A 6,610-nucleotide genomic window follows, 5' to 3' on the forward strand; every position below is an offset into this window, starting at 1 on the left:
GTCTTCTCGGGGTCCTCCCAGTAGCCCTTGCAGGTGGCGTAGCCGCGGATGCAGAGCTCTCCCTTCTCTCCAAATGGCACCGTGTTGCCGTTGGCGTCCACAATCTTGGCCTCCAGGTGGGGAAGCAGCTCCCCGACGTAGGTGAGCACTCGATTCGGGTCGTCCACGTCGAACGGGATGGTGAAGGTAGCCGGGCTCGTCTCCGTCATGCCGTAGCCTTGCTGCGTGAAGAAAACAGAACCCTCCCGTTATCGTTATCGGGTCGACGAAGTTCCGTGAAAGAACGCGGCAGAACATTCACTTCATAGTCCATTCGCGGCGGCCAGGTGCATGTGGATGATAGACTCCAAGCTCCTAGTGGCGGGTGAAGTGGAGGGGGGGGGGAGGGAGGCACACTGTACTCGCTGTACTGCGCCGTCGCGTGCGGCTCCCCCTCCCCTCTCCACTGGCTCAGTGGGCGGGCAGCGGCACACTCCTCTCGCAGCCCACTCTGCCCATCTCGGCACCGCTGGTGTAGTGGTATCATGGAAGATTCCCATTCTTTCGACCCGGGTTCGATTCCCGGGCGGTGCAAGTGATTTTTGGACATTTATTGTCCCCGTTTCTCTGACTTACTCGGAGGGCGACGTGGGGCAGGCTCTGCTTGATTTTCTTGAGCAGCTCTTTGGTGGCGATGGCCCCGCCGCTGAACATCATGTCCACCGACTCCATCCCCTTGTTGTCGTGCTTCTCGAGCTCCTGCAGCAGGTCCACGAACATGGTCGGCGCGCCAAACACGACCGTCGCTCTACAGGAACCATCAAAAAACTTAACAATTTTACCAGAAAAAGAAATTTTGTCAACTGTTAGATGTTGAACACCCACTTCTCGGCTCTGATGGCGTCGTACGCAGTCTTGGCCTCGTAGTGGGGGCCGGCGACCAGGAGCGTGTCGCCGGTCTCGACGCACGCCAAGATGCCGATCACGCTCGCGAACACGTGGAAGAAGGGCACCAACGAGCACACTATGTCGTGGTTCTGCGAAGGTGAGAGCGGGTATTTAGACACCCATCCCGGAGCTCGACCAAAAGCACACGTCCAAACATTCGTGGGGTCATGACCCCTAGAACTCACCTTGGGAGCGCCCGTGGTGAAGCGTCGGAGGTTGTGGATGTGTGCGTTGTTTACAATGTTGTAGTGGGACAACATGGCAGCCTTCGGGGAGCCCGTCGTGCCCTGAGAAACGATAGAATTATAGCCTGCTTCACCAGCAATTGTCTTCTTGTTTCATATGTCATTAAATCAGGTAACGAGGGGCTTAAAACTCACGGAGGTGAACTGAATCTCGACGATGTCGTGCGGGTTCACTTCCGTCTGCATGCTCCGGACTTCCCTCACCCCTAGGTCCGTACCCGCGGCGATAACTTCCGAAAACCTTAGAGACCCCCTGAGGGACAGAGAAAAATGTTTCAAATTTGATTAGAGGCCAAGCTGGAGCTGGACGAAAGGTAAGCTAATGCCGTAGCTGCACTGGTCACGCAGGCTTGTTCTGCACTCACGGCAGGAGCTCGTCCGTGATAGTGACGAGGGCCTTGAAGTCGGGCAACCTCTCGCACTTGAGGTTGCCGGGCGTACCGGAGGCTATATCCGGCGCCACTTGCAGCATCACGTTGTGGTAGTTCTGAGTCTTAAACGTGTGGTTGCAGATGAGACCCTTGACGCCGACCTTCCGGAGGCAGTGTTCCAACTCCTTGGCTTGGTACGCCGGGTTCAACGTTACCTGGCGGGAAACGACCCCGAAATACATACGTCGAAATGCAATATCAAGGGGACAGCAAATTTCCTCCAGCGCGGTATACTTACAAGAACGAGACCCGCCCGGGCGCAGGCCAGCTTGGCGATGACCCACTCCAGGGAGTTGGGCCCCCACACCGCCACGCGGTCGCCCCTGGCCAGCCCCAGCGCCAGGAGCCCGGCCCCGAGGCGGTCGGCCTTCTTGATGAGCTCGTGGAAGGTGATGCGCTTGTTCTGGTAGTGCGAGACCACGGCCGTCCTCTCGGGGAACTTGTCCGCGGTGCGCTGCAGCACCTGGCCCACGGTCTCCTTGAGCAGCGGGATGTCACTGGCTCGCCGCAGGTAGGCCGCGCGGCGCTCCCCGCTGCTGGCGGCCGGGACGGGGGGCGCCGTGGAGGCGAACCCTCGGCTGTACCGCACCAGCCGGCCCCAACGCACCATGCACTCCCGTCGGCTGATCATCGCTGAAAAATAACGAACACATATTTCAATTACTCTTACTCACTTTTTAGACAGTCCCCTTATATTTACCTCAACACATGCACATAGTGAAACAATTGGCTTATTTGTCCATTTGTCCAAAAGAATAAAGACTTCTTTGGCTGACATGGCTGACAATGGCTGATATTATGGGTGCCACTGTTAAAAAAGTTGTAAAATTATGACACAATATGTGATGAGTACTTTGTTAAAAACAACATCGTTTGTTTTCATCGGCATGTGACAAAATTCGTTCTATTTTACCCGTTGTGGTCCCTAACAATAATTACTCTACTGACCACCATATGTTGTTAACACAACAACAAAACCGTTGTAAAGTTTGATAGCAACATCTATCGTTACGAAACGAACAACTTTGTGTTATTACAAATTTTTAGCGCAGGTGCAAGTAAATAACCACTTTTTTCAAATTTGTTTCAGGAAATTTTGTGAATGTTGTTGGATTACAACATGTTTTGTTTTTTAACCACATTTGTTGCTCTCAAACTTTTCATCAAGTGTGTTGTAAATTTACAACATATTTATTTAACAGTGCGGCGCGAGATGATGCGAAGGATAGAAGCGATCATTTGCGCCGCCAGCTCATTGTCACAGACTGATGTGAGTAACGAGGGTTTCTTTGCATATACGCCCCGGAGCTGCGAGGTTTCCCTGCTCTCTTCGCCCGCAAGGTGCCGTGACGTTGGCGGGCGAGTGCACGCAAAGAAACACCCGGTACACACCTCTGTACAAACCGTGCGACGTAACAAATAAAAAAAATGACTATACTTAAAGATAGGAAATCAACTCCCATCCGAGAACCCCGCAGGAACAAGCACATTCCGAGTTTCCAACTAATCACAACGCCGTTATGAATGAAACCAATCAGTATAAAAAGTAGCGAAAATTTTCCTATGTCACCTGTTGCTGCTGTTCGTTAATGATTGAGACGAATACGGACGCTCCGTCTTGGCTCGATGCACCTCGGCTGGTGCTCGGGTCGGGTACGTACCCGCTCCTTCACTTATCCTTGTGCTCGCTGGGTTATCGGGACAGGAGGGCGGTGGCCTCGCCACCCCTCCCCCTCCCCACCCCTCTTTCCCATTCCCCACTGCACACAAAAACAATCACTACAAGAAAAATCAAGGGTACTTAAAGCATTTGGAAGTGGGAAATAAAAATGGGCGCAAATAATCGACCCAGCGATAACAATACATACAGGGTGGGTGTTCTAAGCCGTGCCCACTTCCGGTTTTACTAAACCGCATGCAGGCGTGCAAACGGGTTGCATACTGCAGACCGTCCGACTGTTCATCTGTCTGCTCTAGGGCTGTAACAAGCGCCGTAGTGAGAGCCGGTAGGTACGCCCGGCTGCGCCTGCGTGCGGTACAGTATAACCAGAAGGGGCGCGCTCATCAAAACACACACAATAAGCATTCCGGAGCGAGTAAAAAGAATACGGGGGAGAAGAATTTGGATATCACAGTCGGACAACACGAAATATTTTGCGTTTTATTCGTGTCAAATTCTTTCCTACCGAGATGATGTCCTTGTCCTTGCGACTGATTCTCCCTCTTTCCAGCTTTACTGGAGTGCCTTTAATCCCGCGCAGGTTTCATGAAACACAAATGGACGTCTGGGCTCGGGCATACAGCGCAATGTCCTCCGCGACGTGAACAGGTGCAATTAATACACGTGAGGGAAGTGCCATTTTGGGCGGAAGAGTAGTCTTCCGAGCACGATCATAGTCCCATGATAAGATAAGCAGATTGCCCTTCGACCTGCGTGGCATCACGTTACCTGCTCGCAAAACTGCTTCAGTCATTGAGCAACCACTGTGTAAACAAGGACAGAATTATACCAAGTGGCTGATTAACATCGCGCCACACTTCTATACCACCACAAGCAGGAGTGCGGTGCGGGCTGGCTTGCCTGTCGCTCCTGTCCACGGCGCCTTACGGGCCAGGCGAGTATTGGGCAAGTAGGCAACCCGCCCGCACGTAGGAATGTGGAATAATAAAACTGCAGAAGTGCGCGGGGTTAATCACCGACCTGATATTGCTCGAACTCAAACGGGATGAAGCTGATCTCACCGTGGGGACTCGACTCAATGCGAGCAACTGTTTCTTACTTGACTGTATCCGACTGAAGACGTTCCCCTCCGTAATAGTAGCCGGCTGATTGACCCCGCGCACTTCTGTTGTTAGACTGTACCGCACGCAGGAGTGCGAGTGGCCTTGCCTATCGCCCCTGTCCCCGGGCCGGGCGAGTAGGCAACCCGCCTGCACTCGTGCGTGCGGTACAGTCTAACTACAGAAGTGCGCGGGGTTAATCAGCCACCTGATATACTGAACTCCTAAATTACGTATTACGCGTAATGTAATAACGCGGAAAAATGGGAAAATACCCCTTCAAAGGGTAGAATTGTGTATTCAACACCTGTGTAATACCCGCGTAATACGCGCATTATGTAATACTCTGTACACGAAAATACTGAGTGAAAACTGAAAACCCTTTAGTAGCCACATTTACCTCGTTCGATTACAAATTGGCAGGAAAAATGCTCATAATTCATTTACGTTGAATAAAATGAGAACTAGTATTTGCCTTTATTGCCAAACCTCGTGCGAAACAGAGCAAAGCATTCCGGTAAAGCTGAGATGCAGAAGAATGCAGGGAACAGGAAAACGGAAGTCACCATGTTAAAGCATAGTGAGTTCCGTTTTCTTCTTCCCCGCATTCTTTTCAATTTCAGCTTTACCGGAATGATTTATTGTTCATTCGTTTTTAACATACATGAAGATGCGAATTTAAGACATTCTTTACAAAGCCCACGCCCACTCGCGCGATGAGGAGCAGAGTCCACCCACGATCCTACCTGCGTGTCGTCCCTGTGCGGCCCTGGGCGGGCAGCTCGCTGTTTGGTCTCTATCCGCGCTAGGTCGCCAGTACAGTAGGGCAAGGTGGGTAAGGTGCAGTGACAGATCCCATGGTTCGATCGCGATCGCATGACAGTTGGCCGCAGGAGCGAAAAAGGAACGCAGAGGGCACAATTTTCAACCATAGCGACGAGCAGCAAATCAAACAACAAGAAGTGATTCGCGCGAAGACAAATCGAAACAAGCTGACTGTAGCGGCGACGACATACGGATGATAAGGCAGTGGCACACATGGGAAAAAGTGAGATGGGCCGCTGGGGTTCAAAGGCGCCGAGTATTTTCAAAATTGAACTGTTGTCCTTGTCGACAGTCCAACTACAGCAAAGCAAAGCAGCAGCAACAACAACTTACCGGAAGCCTCTCGACCGCGCTCGCACCGTCACCGCCGTCACACTCGCGTCGTCACGACACCCGGGTACCGCGACACTCGCTCTGCCTGCGTCAGGACCACGACTACCGCTGGACCGGCCGCGATCGTAAACAAACAGCGAACCGCGAGCGACGAACTGGACTGAGCCGGGCTGGCAGACCTGACGGGCGAGGGGGGGGGGGGGGGGGACTCAGGCGGGAGTAGGGCCGCCGGCCCGGCTGCAACGAGCTACCGACCGCCGCCGCTAGAGCGCACCACTCGACTGGTGGGCGGCGGCGCGGGGGCGCAGGTCACCGCAGTAGAGCAGGGCTTGACCTCGGCTTGACGTGCAGATGCAGCGTGGGTCCTGGCGAGGTCCTCGGTGGGTCCTTCAGAGCTACGGCTCCCACCTCCTCTCCTCTCTCGCTCGCACGGCGGACACGACGACTTGCACGGCGCCGGTTTGGTTTGAGCACAAATTGTCTCCCTGGCGGCGGTTGCCCCCCACATCAGCTGCGGCGCGGGTGCACTCACACTGTGACTTACTGTACCGCAGCGCCGTCGAGCCAAGGCGAGTCGGACGGACCGACATCCTTTGCCAGCCAGGCGGACGGCCGGACATGGGGGCTCAGGGGGCTCGTCGCGGGCAAAACGAGTGGCGTGGTGTGGTGTTGTCTCTGTCCCCTACCGCAGCCGCGACTGACTCCGCGCAGGAGTGTTGGGCGTAAAGTCCATCGCCCGATCAGCGCCCCTTCCCGGTGTCACGCCCCTTTCAATTTTTGCACTCCTCATCGGGCTGTGTACGTGTACGGCTGTGTGCTGCGCGTCCCCCGTCCCCTGACTCGGGGAGGTCGTTGACAGCGTTGCGGCACGAGGGGGGGGGGGCTGCTTCTGGGCCTGGCGATATACGCACACGTCACGTTAGCCGTGGTTAGTGTGATTGCCTATTAGCACGTCCGTGTGAGTTGAAGCTCCTCCGGGTCGGGTCGGGTGGTACTCCGCTAGAATCGGAAGTAACGAAGAACAAAACTGGAAGCTGGAAAGCTGGAATAAAGGCACCCGCTTCTCCC

At 54.2% G+C, this 6,610-nt stretch overlaps 1 protein-coding gene and 1 non-coding gene across 2 annotated transcripts in view; one reads left to right on the plus strand and one right to left on the minus strand.

Moving 5' to 3' along the window:
- The window catches only part of LOC113214394 (tubulin alpha-3 chain-like), a 47,994-nt gene that overhangs the window by 17,533 nt on the left and 23,851 nt on the right, over positions 1–6,610 (minus strand). The gene's annotated exons all lie outside the window — the stretch shown is intronic.
- Positions 503–573, plus strand: Trnag-ccc (transfer RNA glycine (anticodon CCC)). The gene has a single exon. It is a non-coding gene; the product is annotated as a tRNA-Gly (tRNA).

The sequence above is a fragment of the Frankliniella occidentalis genome, unplaced genomic scaffold, assembly GCF_000697945.3.
Source record: "Frankliniella occidentalis isolate FOCC.00 unplaced genomic scaffold, Focc_3.1 Scaffold19, whole genome shotgun sequence".
Taxonomy (NCBI): Eukaryota; Metazoa; Arthropoda; class Insecta; order Thysanoptera; family Thripidae; genus Frankliniella; species Frankliniella occidentalis.